Source organism: Hippocampus zosterae, chromosome 7, assembly GCF_025434085.1.
Source record: "Hippocampus zosterae strain Florida chromosome 7, ASM2543408v3, whole genome shotgun sequence".
Classification (NCBI taxonomy): domain Eukaryota; kingdom Metazoa; phylum Chordata; class Actinopteri; order Syngnathiformes; family Syngnathidae; genus Hippocampus; species Hippocampus zosterae.
Window position 1 is genome coordinate 1,630,270 of NC_067457.1, and position 13,119 is coordinate 1,643,388.

At 51.5% G+C, this 13,119-nt stretch overlaps 1 long non-coding RNA gene across 2 annotated transcripts in view; it reads left to right on the forward strand.

Annotated features, from left to right (window-relative positions):
* Positions 1-13,119, forward strand: part of LOC127603369 (uncharacterized) — a 28,561-nt gene that overhangs the window by 8,575 nt on the left and 6,867 nt on the right. Inside the window, exon 3 of one of the 2 annotated variants that reach the window (XR_007963047.1) lies at positions 1,157-1,341. This is a non-coding gene — a long non-coding RNA (uncharacterized LOC127603369). Of the gene's footprint in view, positions 1-564; positions 1,342-13,119 lie in introns of those variants that run through there. The other variant, XR_007963046.1, reaches the window with a different exon arrangement.

Genomic DNA, 13,119 nt, shown 5'->3' on the forward strand with positions numbered 1-13,119 from the left:
TTGCCCGAGAAATCGAACATTGTGTCCGATTTGGACGCGAGAGCGAAACCTGCGCCAGCGAGGTGGCCAATTACCTGCCGGCTCCCTGCCGCTTGTCTGCCGCATTATCGACGCTGGCGCCGGGGTCACGCTGAGTGCAGGCCGTTGGCTGACGCCTGCTTGCGCGAGTGCGGATCAACAACGCTCGCACCTGATCTTGCGGCGCACTGAGTGGTTCAGAATCAAGGTCAAGTCGCATCATTATATATTGATCTTATCTTTGCAGAAATAACGCAAATGTCACTCAGGGGGGTGAGGACCTCCATGTAGGCTAAACGAGACTTAACATTTCAGCCTGAACTAAAATCGGCTCCCACTTTATAGTGGTTGGGACGTCTGTTTTAGGTTCAAGTCTATGCTTTGGCCACACTATAGTTTGCGTCTTGTCATTGTGCTTTTGTGTCCCCCCCCCCCCCCCCCACCACCACCTTCCTCCTCTGTTCCCATAACATGCATGTCAGTTTTGTGGAAGACTCAAAATTCCCCATTGTTTTCATCATGAGTAAACGGCAGGCTTGTCTATATAACATGCAGATATGCTTTACCGGAAGCTCGGCTTCTCGGTGTGGCAGTAATCTTAGTTGTTCTTCACAGAGGAAAAAGAATACATGCCTGTGAATAGTATTTTGGTCTGTCTAGCGTTGCGGCGCCATTTGTGTTTGTATAGGTCTTGCTGAAATAGTACCCATAAGCCGAACCACCACGAATTAGATCTTAAATGTGCGACAGGTAACGAAATTGATTGATTGACTTTTATTTTTCCTTCTCGTGCGGATCAACATCCCGTTGTGCCAAGTTGTCAGAATTTGGCCTGGAGTGTTGCCTATTTTGACTTTCTTAATTTCACTCTGTACTTTTTTTGGTTTGTTTTTAATTGAAGTTACGCGTGTCCAGCAGAGGGCGGTAGATCGTTTTTAGCCATGACACGCACATGTTGGAGGGCGGAGCCAGCCAGCGCGTACACGAACCCCTCCGTGCTTGCGTGTGCCCCTCACTGGCGTCGCAGGCAAGCCAGCGAGCAAAGCGAGCGCCAAGCCGGAAAAGCAGCAAAGTCCAGTAGCCCGCGCAAGAGCTCATAGTTTTTTTTTTTTTTTCCCCTCCTCCTCCCCTCCCCAAGCCGCGCGGACTCGAGGACGCGGACCGGACAGCGGCAAGCTGGGGGAGGGCGGGCGCGCGCACGCACGCAGCCTACTTCCACTTGGACGTGGCCGAATCGAGGCGCGCAGGAGCCCCGCAAAGTGTTTGCCGGAGGGAGCGGAGGAGCAACGGCCCCCTCCCCGGCCGCCGTTCATGCAACGCGCGGTAAGTGGCGGCGTGCCTGCGCGAGCGGCTTTGACAGAGAGTCGATGTCATCCCTCCTCCTAATGGCGCTTTTCTATCGCCTCACGCGCGCCTGCGCGCACACGCTATTGGCACGCACGCGCGCGCGCAGAAATCGACCCGGATCACTTGGCCGTAATTAAGCGCCGATGTCCCTTGATCGCTGTGATGAAATGTTACACTTTGGTTCTGGTTTCCGTGCGGCGGGGGCCTGCTCGCAATCGATGCTTGGCGCACGTTTGATGCATGGTTATCCGCCACGCAGCCTGCGTTCGTGGATCGTCATCCGGCCACATGTTGGCCGTCGGGGTGGTCAGCTGTCCTACGGAGCCACACGGAGCGCATTAGGAAAAACAAAACGGTGTGGCGTGCACGGCGCATGCGTCAACACCACACCCCCCTTTCAGGAGCTCATCTGCATGCTCTCTACGTGGGGAAGAAATGTTTGCATATTGCCAACAGAAACGTTTCGGCATGTGCCGCAAACGTTCCTCCACATCTCGGCAATCATTAGCCCCGAGCTCGGCTAACGTGCTCTGGCACGGAGTTGATTATTAGCCTAGCGGATGTCCTTCAAACTTCTCTTGTCGTTTTGCCGTCTTTACATTGAGGAACACCGGCGTGCCCCGGACCGCATCCTCGTCTCTCCTCTTGTCCGGGCCTCCTTCAGGGGGGGGGGCGCCCCCTGACCTTCATAGCTCTTTTCCAGCAAGGGCCTCTTGGATTTTTTTGTTTTGTTTTTTTCCTCTCTGCCTCTATGTGGCTTTCTTCCTGGCTTTTTTTCCCCCTCTTTCTCTTTCTTAGGCCCCCCCCCCCCCCCCCCCCAGCACCCCCTCGCCGCGGCTCCAGCAGTCCAATGTTCGGAAACATGGAGCGCGCTCTTATATAACCTTAATTCTCCACTCGAGTCAGCTCTGTAATGATGTCAGAGGTGTCTTGGAGAGGCAATGGGGCATGCTGGGGAAGTGGGGGGGTTGGAGGTGGTCTCCCCCGACTCCCTCACCTGCCGCTAAATCTGCCGGCGGTAGTCGTCATTAGGCTCATCGAGACACTCGGCATGCATGAGATTCTGACTGTGTGTCTCTTGAATTATACATTAGTTTCTGAAGGTGAAACGCCCCCCCCCCCCTGCATTTTCACTAAGGACACGCTGAGACACGGCACTACTAAGATCCTTTCTCGTTTACATCGCATACCGAGAATATTTCCTATACATCCTTTGAAGATTCGTGAATCGGTGCAGCTTGCGGTCTAGTGGTTCACACAGCTGCCTTTGTCGTTGTGACTCTGGATATTTGGTGGCGAGCGACGCTTGCATGTCGTGTCGAATTATGAATCATTTTGTTAGGATATCCTTACAATTGCATATCCGTTAAGCATATTTGCATTCTTATAGCATAATGCAAGCTAATTGTTCACATCGCTTTTTTGACCATTTTTTGGACCATCCCGATTTTGTCCATACCCCAATTTGTATTCGATGCCGTTACATCCTCATTGCCTTGCCTGAGATGGAGAAAAGCAGGCGCATTTTTCGGTTTCATTCGTATTTCACAAACGCGCTATCTTATTGGACTTCCCCGCTTCGCCATAACTGGTCAAAGTGTAGTTAGGAGGGCGTGGAGATGAGCTGTAAATGTTTTTTTTTTTTTGGTTTTTATAGACAAGCAGCTTGTTAGCCGCTCTGCGTGGATGTTGAGCCAAGCAACATATCTTGCATTGGGACTTCTGAGCTCGCTTGTTTACAGCCAGTGTGACCCAACTTGACTGCTGCTCGTCCCATCAGAGGCAGGCAGGCCCTGAGCGCTTTCCCACATTGCCCGTTTGTGTACCCCCCCTCCCATCCACCCACTTACTACTCCCTTCCTAATTAGATTATAGCATCCATATGTTTGCTGGCTTGTGGGCGGCTTCATAGGATTCATTCTGTGCGGGAGAATGAGGCCATTGGTGACAGGTCTGATCATCGCGGGGGTGCGCGCTGCATCTGGGCTGTGGTGGAACGTAGTGAGTACTTGTATTACTGTAAGTGTATTTTGCAGGTATCTGTATTTGGATTTTTTTTGGGGGGGTGGACTTCCTGCATTTGGGAATCGATACAGTCGAACCTCGTTATAGCATCACTCGAGTGACATCACGAATCTGTACGTTATAACGGTAGTTCGTTGGAACCGGTTGCAACAAAATGGCCACCAACTACAATGCAAACCCCGAATGCCGTTTGCTTGAACACTGTAAAACTCGGTAAGGCGCATCTGTCATGAGTAAACGGCCCAAAAAGTCTCAAGAAGCCCAGCCTGCAAAGTCCGCCCTTTCAGATGACGCGGCCATGAAAGACTCGTTCGTCTTGTTCATTGCAGAAGCACCAAATGCCTTCAATTCATCGTTAAGCCTTTGGGGGCCCAAAAATGCACTTTTAGTGACTCTGTGCTGTGTTTGTCCTCGATTGCGGTGCAGACTGCGGTCAACTTGCGGCGTGGAGTCGCTGCGGTCGCCTTCTGGGGCCACCGACTGATAAGCACGGCCTCATGGAGCGCCAGACAACAGGTTATCAAAGTGTCCTGCTGGCCTGCCAGATACGCGTTTTGTTCTTTTCTGGTCACGTGGACGCGCGGCTGTTTGCGCGCATGCTCCGGCGGAACGTCCGGCGAGCCGCGGCGTGGGCGAGGGGAGGCAGGTGCGCTTCCGCTGGGGAGGCGGGGGGGGGGGGGGGGGGCGGCAGGCGAAGCGATGCTCTCGGCGAGCCGCTTGAAGTTGAAGTCCAGAGCTGCTCCGGCGGTTCCCAGGATCGTAAATTTGTCACATGTCACAAACGCTTGGCGTCATGGCAAAGCGAGGAATTCCCTTCATGTGGCCACAGATTCAAGTGGGAACAACAATTTGAAGCTCCCCATATTCTGAGGCTTAAAATAATGACACGTGAATTAATAGTTGGATGCGTTTAACTCGGTGGCAATAATGTGCTTCAATGGCATTCGCAATCTTCTTGTTTCACGTCCGCCATATCATAGACAACCTTTTTCTGGCGCTGCGTTCATTCGTGTTTATTTACGGCAGCACTGCAGCATTGAGCATTCAGTTCCGGAGCACTCTGGCTCACAGGTAAACAAAACAAAGAAACACAAAATAACAATGAGACGCTAATGTTAATTGCTGGAGTGATGATTGTAGTAAATGAATAAAAATAAAATAAGTCTGGCTGCACCCCCCCTGCTTTTTATTGGCAAAATAATTTGTTGCCGCCACAATTAGGCGCCGCCATCAAGGCAGATGAGCGAGGTAATAATGCAGATTGCTTTTCCCCAGTCATCCGCTAATAAGAAAAGCGAAGCGCGGTAATTCCGCGCGCCGGTGCTTTTGGGGCGTCACGCTCCATTGTCGGCTGAAAGGGGAATTTGTTAAGCTTGAGGTGTGAAACAAGCAAGTCATCCAAATAAATAATAAATGCCACTTGCCTTGCTGCCACTCCCCCCAGAAAGGGAGGAGTGGGGGGGCTGAATCATAATGAAATCCCGATGTTGTGTTCAGAGCCGCCACTTCACGGCAATTCCTTTGCTAATTAAGCTTTTCCGACCCTGAAGTTGCACTTTGGGGAAATGTGTCATTTTGACAATGATTAACACTCACCGTACGGCAGCCAGATAGCGAGCGCGCCGCCGCCATCTTTCATCTCCACCTGCTAGCGGCGCTCGGCTACGCCTCGAGCCGCCGACTTCACGCCGGGCTGGCCGCTCGCGTGTCGAGAGATTTGCCGATCGTGGCAGCTGCTCATATTTCTTGTTGTCATAACGCCGCCAAGATGCTGTGCAAACCGAACGCGTAATTAAACGCGCCTTTTCCGATACGGCGTGTGCGACGCCGCCAAACGATCGCCGTAAAGCTGCTCCCTCGCCGGCTGCCAACATAGAAGCGCGCGTTTACAAAAGGAAACTCGGCGTTGCCAACCGAGCAAATTGGTCATGTTGTTGAACAACCTTTCCGACCTTTCTGCCTACTTGGCATGGGCAGAAAACATAAAACCACTTTTACTACTAGCTTAGCATGTTTTTGGGGGGTTTTCTTGTTAGTTTTTTTCCAAAGGGGGTGATGGAATCATTTAGCTCGCACTCGGCTTTTTACACAGCAGATGTTTCACATGGGATCTATTTAGTCAAATAAACAAAAAGATGAAAAAAACCAAAAAAAAAACCTAAACGTTCTGTTCTGGTTGTGCTAACACGCTGGGGTTTCGCGTCTGCTTTTTACTCCCAAATATTTGAGGTGAATTACGTTAAATGTTGCGGTGCCGGAGAATGAAGTCACTCGGCGGAGGAATATGTTTCAAATGGAAGTAAACGGTCACGGCTGGCACAGTTCAACCAAGTCGGTCATCAGAGGAATATCTTTCCCGTGTACTGTATATGTCAAGAGCGAAAACTGCGTTTGCGTGCGCCAACCGATTGCGTAATCAGCGGCGGCTAGCACGTGATTAATTAATCGGCTCCCATCGGGCGGAGAACACGCGAGAAACATAAACCAGCACGAGTCCTCCACCCCCTGCGCTTCAAATGGAGCGCAACTATTGTCGTGGACAAAAAGAGTCAGTGTTGCCAGATTAGTTACAATTTTTTTTTTTTTTTTTTTTACTAGTATTGTGACAAGTCATGGTCCGGAGTGGTTGTGGCTAAGCTAACGTGTCGTCGGCGCTCCTGAGCAAATTTCAGCGTCATGAAAACGGGAGCCTTCGAATCCATCCGGCTTCTTTTCCGCGCCGATCCGCATCTGGGTCGCATTTGTACATCGGTCACCCCCCCCCCCCCCGCACCGGTCACCAGCCAATCGGAAGGCGCACGCAAACGTGCAAGCATCCATCCATTTTCGAGCGCGCTGGTCTCCATGGTCACGGTTGAGCTGGAGGCTACATGTCCATTCAATTAGAAACCACTTCATAGATGTTCAAATGGCATTTCCGGTAAGGTCTTCTTTGAGCGCTTCGGATTGGAGATAACGGATCATTGGCGGCGGCGTGTGGCAGTCGGCGCTCCGCATCCGCTGACGACTTTTGGAGTTTTGAGCCGGATGCGCTAACCACACCTCCCCAAATGCGGCCGCGGCCGGTAAGCGAGAGGGCAGGAAGTGGGTCGCTCGTCCGAGCCGTGCGGGTGGCGTCGGGACAATTGTGACTTTGCGCATCGGGCCGGCGCAAAGAGGCCAGGCCAGGCGCGGCCAGAGTTGTTGCGCTTAGCGAGCCGGCGGAGGAAAAAGGCCTCGGCTTGGACGCCGCCCAGCTGATCAATCTCTGCGCTTGGCTCGCTTTCAGCCGGCGCCGCTGCCAGTCTGCATGCGAGCGCTGAGCTTTTCAACTATGCAAACAAGCAGATTGCTGCCAAAGCGGGCAAGACGGCAACTCGCGCCGCTTGATTCCTGCGCTCGGGACCGATTTTTTTTTTTTTCCGAGTTTGCGAGCAGGTCTGCCGTGCAAATCCAGCCGCTTTTATCCCGTCGGAACGAGTCGGGCTTCGGTTCGGTTCATTAATAGAAACGTAAATGACACGTCTGCCGAACCGCTGATTAAAGTGTCAACAAGACGACAAGCGCTTTGAGGCTTTTCTGAGGCCCTCCTGCGTTTAAAAAAAAGAGACATTTATTGGCATCATCGTCATTTACTGGATCTGCGTTTCAGACATGCCACCGTAACCTAATTAAAAAAAAAAAAAAAAGGCAATTGGCACACACTGAAGAGCCCGCCCACCTTTTCTTAGCTTGAACTTTGTAAGTAGCCTAACAATCCATTTCGAATGTTTTGTTTGTTTTTTTCTTCCTACCTGAGAATTCACTCAAAGGCCACTTCGTAGAGATCTTTCACAGTAGCTGTCACACCAAAAAAAAAAAAAAACCTGAATGGATGGCGAGAGTAAGAGATCCTTTCCGCAGCGCAAGCCTGGCAAATGAAAGGCGACGTATGCTGCGAGGCGTCAGGCAGGTTTTGACACTTGTGGTTTTGGAGCTCCTTTGACAAGACGGAGTGCTCGGCGAGCTACCAACCACCGCGCGCACTTCACTAGCATGTGAACCCAAAGGGCAAAAAAAAAAAAAATACTTAAATAGACCGATACGTACTGTACACGTGCAAAAATAGGATGAGAGTCGTTCATAATCACGACATCGCCGACGCTCTTGGACCGCCATGGCCCAATGTGATGAAACTCCTTCCCGCTCAACTGGAAACTGTCAATCAAAATTCCCTTCCTGCAACCTTTGGCTACTTTGTCTCATGCCGACACGACAAGGGCAGAAGCAAGCGGGCTGATCATCTTTTGACTTCATTTCTGCTCCTCGACGTCCATCAAACGTTTGATTGTTCGGAGTCACCGAAGCGCCGCGCAAGCTAGCCCGTCACGCCGCGTAAGGTGTTTGTTTTATGTCGCGCCGCCCGTGGCGCTCAAGGTTTCCTCTGTGTGCTTTGGAGGCTGTGACACTCGCAAACGTTTCCCGTCACTATGATAAATTCCAATCTTCAAACCGAACGGGGAGGTTTGGTTTCGTGCCAAGACTCGGATTGATTTTTGTCTGCCAATCGATGGAAAACGACACCGGTGTCATCCGCCAGGCTGGAATGCGTTTGACTGCGGCAGAGTTCCAGTAAAACGGAGCAGGGCGCTTAATTCAACGTGTCGGTTTTGCTCTCCACTTATTGGATGTGACATTCGGGGAATGTTTCTGCGCTTGTAAACTCTCGGTGGCATCCCGCAGGGCCAGAGGTTTTCTTGAACCCCACGTGACTTGCGCGCCATTTGCGCGCCTTCGTTATCCTTTGACAGCCGCGGCGTCGCTTGTTCACACGTCGGCGGCGCCGGCGCAGGTTTCCCACCAATGTGTCTCCATCTTTGCCCAACAGGTGCGAAGTGTGTACGACCATTCGCCCCCCCCCCGTGATTCCCCGCGGGCAGCCTAAGCTTCAGGTTAGACGCTTCATTTGGCTAAAGGATTAGCCCGCTGAGCCTTTTAGCGCTAAGCTGGTCTCAGGGAAAATGGAGCGTTGCTTTGCATCGGCTAGCGAAGCACGCGGCGTCCGCCTCGGACGCTTTCCCTATCATCCCCTCTCGCCCGGCAGTGGATTTCCCGCATCGTAGCGTTCCCGCCGGGATTCGCCTGCGGATGTCCGCCGGCCGCATGTGGGCCCATGAAGACATTCAAATGTCATCCATATATTTCTTTCACACGGGCAACGCCCGGTGACGTTGGAGTGAGAAACATTGCAGGCCCTTTTAATTATTATAATTACTGTCTCTTTTGTCAGGGTGACATTTTCAAGGAGTGCCACTAATAAGATGTTTTCCTTTTGTGGCAGCGTGTGGACAGGCAAAGCATGCTGGGAGCTGACATTTGCCGCCATTCGACTCGCAATGGCGTCCGCGTCTGATGGTACAGAGGAGCCATAAACGCATCATTTGCATTTGGACTTGGGGGGGGGGGGGGGGGGGAGACTGGGTCCGATTTGCGTGGTTTGGCAAGCCGGCGGCGCTTCATTGACAAACGGGAAATGGTTTTTGTGGGTCTTTCTCAGAGACAAAACCCCCCAAACAGCCACTTCCTTTTTGCTTGTGAAGCACCTGCGGGAGCGCATTTGACTACGCGATTGCCTTGTTTAAGTTGCATACTGTCTGATTGGCGTTAAGATTAAGAGGGAGGAAATTATCGTGAAATATCATGAAACAAACAAAAAAAAAACAATAGAGTGCCCCAAATGTATCCGATTTTGAGCCTCCGCTTACTGTTATATACCGGATTGGACCCCCGGTGATTCAAATTTGGATTTGCAAAACCAAAAGGCCAACGCTAGGCCACTTATAAATACTCTTGGGAGAACAGCGCCAAATTCCCAACCGTGAAGTCGTTTTCGGCCACGTCGCGCGTCGGCATGCGGCGAGCTGTGTGCAAACGTGGTTGAGCGCGTTGGAACATGCTGACAAATGCACTGCCATTATTATAGTAATAATGATAATGATGATGATGATGATGATGATGGCGGTGGTTATGTGCGATGGAAAACATCGTATGGATCTCAATTTACACCGCAAACACATTTCCCTCAGCCTTTTGGCCTTTGCTGTTTTCCCGCAGTTTTCCTCCTTTCGCCGTTGTGATTGTTGCGCTTTGTTTTGAAAAGTCGCTTCCCCGAGGCCATCCAGGTCACGATTGTGTTTTGCGTTGGAACGTGGGCTCCATTTGTTGATGCAAGAGGTCCATTAAAGTGGTCCCGATAGAAACCAGGTGAATGCGTACACACGCACACATTCACTCCATACATCAGTCCCATTCACAAGGCGACTTTTTGTTCAGTGCTTAGGCAGCTTCCAGATCGGGTGCTGTGTCTGAGGGAGAAATGGTTGCCGATAGTTGTCGCAGGAAGGCCGGTGTAGCCGATCTGGAAAAGATCGTCTGCTATTTTGGTAGGAAGTGGCCATTTTTAGCCATTTCCTCGAGAATTCAGCCCCCACAAAGCCAGTTTCGGTATGCAACATGAAATTTAGTCTATCATGAGTAAGACCCGGCGGCCCGGTAGCCCAGTGTTTAGCACGTCGGCTTCACAGTGCAGAGGTACCGGGTTCGATTCCAGCTGCGGCCCCCCTGTGTGGAGTTTGCATGTTCTACCCGGGCCTGTGTGGGTTTTCTCCGGGTGCTCCGGTTTCCTCCCACATTCCAAAAACATGCGTGGCAGGCTGATTGAACACTCTAAATTGTCCCTAGGTGTGAGTGTGAGTGCGAATGGTCGTTCGTTTCTGTGTGCCCTGCGATTGGCTGGCAACCGATTCAGGGTGTTCCCCCGCCTACTGCCCGGAGACAGCTGGGATAGGCTCCAGCACCCCCCGCGACCCTAGTGAGGATCAAGCGGCTCGGAAGATGAATGAATGAATGAGTAAGACCCACCGAAACAAAATTCGGAATAATGTCTGAAAAGACATCTGCAGTCGGCCACTTTGGTTGGTAGTTGAGTTTTGTCCATAGCGTGCGGGCTGTTGTGCAGTTGATGACTCAACAGACGCTGCTCAACTTCACTTAAGTCTGCCTGCAACTTGAGCGACTGAGGCAAGCTGGCGCAACTGAGGTGGTGCAGGTTGCTGCGGGGGGCCACGCCCCCCCCCCCCACACACCCGTCAGCCAGGTTTGCGCCGAGGTTGAAGCTTTCTGTGTATTTGTTTGCATGTCTATCTCCCTTGTACGCATTTATCTTTTATTTGAGCAGCGATGAGGCCTGCTGAGGGGGGGGGAGGGTATGTCCTCGGGAGAGACTCGTGATGCGTGCAACATAATGTACTGGACTCCGCTGAGGCTGCCGGTGCAGCGGAGGATCTATAAATAGCCGCCGCCGATAACCGGGGGACGGCAAGAAAAAGAGAGAGGAAAAAGAAGCGTGCCGCTGCAACGGGTTTGAAACGGACCCGCCAGGCCCGGTTGCCGTTTGAAGACGCAGAGGGGGCGGGGTTCAAGGCTCCCCGTCAGCCCGGGCCCGAGCACGCTGAGGCTGCACAGCGGGCACATGAACAAACAAGATGTTCTGTTTCTGCAGCCTTTTGTACAAATCCCAGTCACGCTTTTGATCCAGCGTGTGAGGAAAAAGACCTTCATGGATGTAGGGGGGGGGGGTTTCTTGCCTGTTGCATCAAGCTAACCCAGTATTTTGTTGGAGCAGCCTAGAAACAAATACACAAGTGATTCAAGATGAAAGTAGTTGCTCTTGTTTCTCTCCAATCCTCTTGGAGTAAAGGCAAACGGTGACACGTGAAGCACGTTACTACTTTCCGGTCTGCTTTGGCGTTTTGGTCAGAGTCGCTGTCGTCGTTGAAAATGGAGGCGCGTCATTTAAACGGCTGCATTGCCTCAGTTGTTGTTGTTTTTTTTTTTTTTTACTACCGTATCACTTCAGCGAGATGAGCGATTTGACATTTAGAGGCACGGGTGGATGATTTTCAAAATAAAACGTCTTACAGGCCTGATGGGCCGGCAACGCGTGCCCAAAACGGTCACGTCCGCGGGAAGAAACTAGCAGGGTAGGTGTCGCTTTCGCCGCATGTAAGCAGGTTTGCGCTCCAGCTGGCATGACGACAAACGTGAGGCTAAATCCTCTGCGAACGCCGCGCCTGCTCCGGTGGCGGTGCGCCAAAGCCTTGTTGTGCCGCTGGACATCTGTTGTCAATGGCGCGCGCTTTCTGTTCTTCCCGTTAAATGACAAGCAATTTAATGTCATTTTTTTGTTTTTTTTTGTTTCATGATATAGAAACCAGATACAGTGCCAATGGCCTAACTCGCACGTCTTTCCGGTTATAAACTGTTGTGGCTTTTTGTTGTTGTTTTTTTTTCTCCTTTGTGTTCAGAACATGTTTTGGCCATGTTTTTAATTTCAAAATTGCCAGCGGATACAATGGCAGATCTTGCGAAAATGTACTCTGCGCCGGAAAGGCGCTCTCCTATTTCAGTCACAACATCGTTGACTCTCCACATCCTTTGAAGAAAAAGTCAGACAATGTAACATATTGTATGGCAACCCTCAAATTGCAACCCAGTCTGGCATACCGCCAGGGGTCCAGACATCACATTGTCAGCCATTGCCGAGTGCATCCCCCCCCCCCCTCCACCACCCCCAAGCCGCACAACACAGCCATCCACATTCTGAACTCCCAACATCAGTGGCGCATGCCAAAATTGGTACGGAACACCCACGTTGATGCACTTAATGCACGCAAACGCGCTCAAAACCGTTGTGGCATTGATCATGAAAGCACAGTTGGATTCAATGTGAATGTCATGATTTTTTCATTTATTCCTGACTTTGTTGATGGCTGCGAGCAAGCTCTAAAACAAAACATACCAAAAAAAAAAAAAAAAACCCACCATCAGACTAAAATGTCTTTTGGTTTCCGGAATGGATGAATTGAAATCCCACTTGATGTCAATAGGTGGTATTGATTTAATAATCGTTTAGTTAGATAATAATGTCTTGATTTCATTCCCTCAAATTCACCCGCTGGCTGTCAGACTCGGCCTCCGTTTGCCCCCCCCCCCCCCCCCCCGCCCCTCCCACCATGCACCTCTCTTGCAAGTCATGAACACCCCATCACACACACACACACACACACACACACACACAAACACACACGCATGCACATGCACACATACTTGTGCTTGGCTCCCAATATTCCCATGTGGAATTCTACCTATCCCTCCCCCTATCGCACACACACACACACACACACACACACACACACATACACACACACATGCGCCCCGACACACAGTCTTGTTTCACCATAGCAACCCCCGCATGTGTGTTTTCACATGCGCACAGACCCGGCCCGGTAATTCCAGATTGACCACATTGCCTCCCTTTTCACATCCCACTCGCGGCTCCTCCTCTTCCAGAGTTCCTCCAGGAATGTTGGCGGCGGTTCAACAATCCTAAATCATCTCCATGCTGCCGTTGGGGGAGGGGGGGGGGCGAGCCGGGCGGCTCGGGCCCCCTCGTTGCACGTTTGTCGCCCCCGCACGCCAACACTACTCCTTCCTTCCCCGGCTTCCAGAAGGGACTGACAATCACAACTCTGACCTCCTTTCCCAGCCCCCCCCCCCCTCGCCCGTAACTTGACTCCTTTCCGTCTTCTTTTCACCACCTGATCACGTGTCAACTGTCAAGTCATGACACTTTGACTTAGGAGCGTAATTAGCTCCATGACCAAGCTGAATTCACTTCGATATCAAAGGGGTTTCCCCCCCATTGACATT